Raw genomic sequence first — 832 nt, 5'->3', positions numbered from 1 at the left:
CCATTGAGTCGGCCCCCAACTCCTGGCATCCCCATGAGTTACAGAGCAGAACTGCTCCAAAGGTTTTCTTGGCTGTAATCTTTACAGAAGCAGTTCACCAGGTCTTTCTTCCGCAGAGTCACCAGGTGAGTTCAAACCTCCACCCTCTGGGTTAGCAGCCCAAACCACTTGTGCCACCCAGGCTCCATTCCATAGGAGGAAGGAGGAAGAGGGAGAAATCTTGAATTTAAAAAAAAACAAAAAAAACAAAAACAGACCCTTCCTGTCCCTTGGATGGCCCGAGCTTGGGGGTATGGGGGAAATTGTGAATGGATGAGAGACTAGAGTGTTGACTTAGACTGGAGTTGACATGTGGTCCAAGATGTCATCAGGAAGTAGGGAAGGGAGAGGTGGCAGGGCACATTTGAAGGCAGAGGTCTGAGAGAAATAAAGCTGTTTCTTAATTGTGTCCCAACCAATTCACAGATTTCAATAAGCCAATTATTACTATGTCAGAGCAGTACCAAAGGGGAAGAAGAGGAAGAGAACAAGGAAGGAAGGGAAGACAGAAGGGAGAGAGGAAGGGAGGGAGCGAACAACGGATAAAAGAAACGAGTAAGTAGGGGAAGCAGTATAATTATCAAAGTAGAAAGAGGTCAAAGTAAGAAAAGCATTAAATTGGATAGTAGATCGTTTTACATTAATTAAAGTAAAACTCACAATAATATTTTAACATATATAAACCTAAATAATAAAGCATCATAGATATGAGGAAAAAATAGAGGTGGGGGAAATATAATCTTCCAAAATTGATTCTAAAAATACTAGCCAGAAGAGGCCAATAACCACAGAA

Source organism: Trichechus manatus, unplaced genomic scaffold, assembly GCF_000243295.1.
Source record: "Trichechus manatus latirostris isolate Lorelei unplaced genomic scaffold, TriManLat1.0 scaffold00097, whole genome shotgun sequence".
NCBI lineage: Eukaryota > Metazoa > Chordata > Mammalia > Sirenia > Trichechidae > Trichechus > Trichechus manatus.
Note: the sequence above shows the minus strand (reverse complement) of the source record.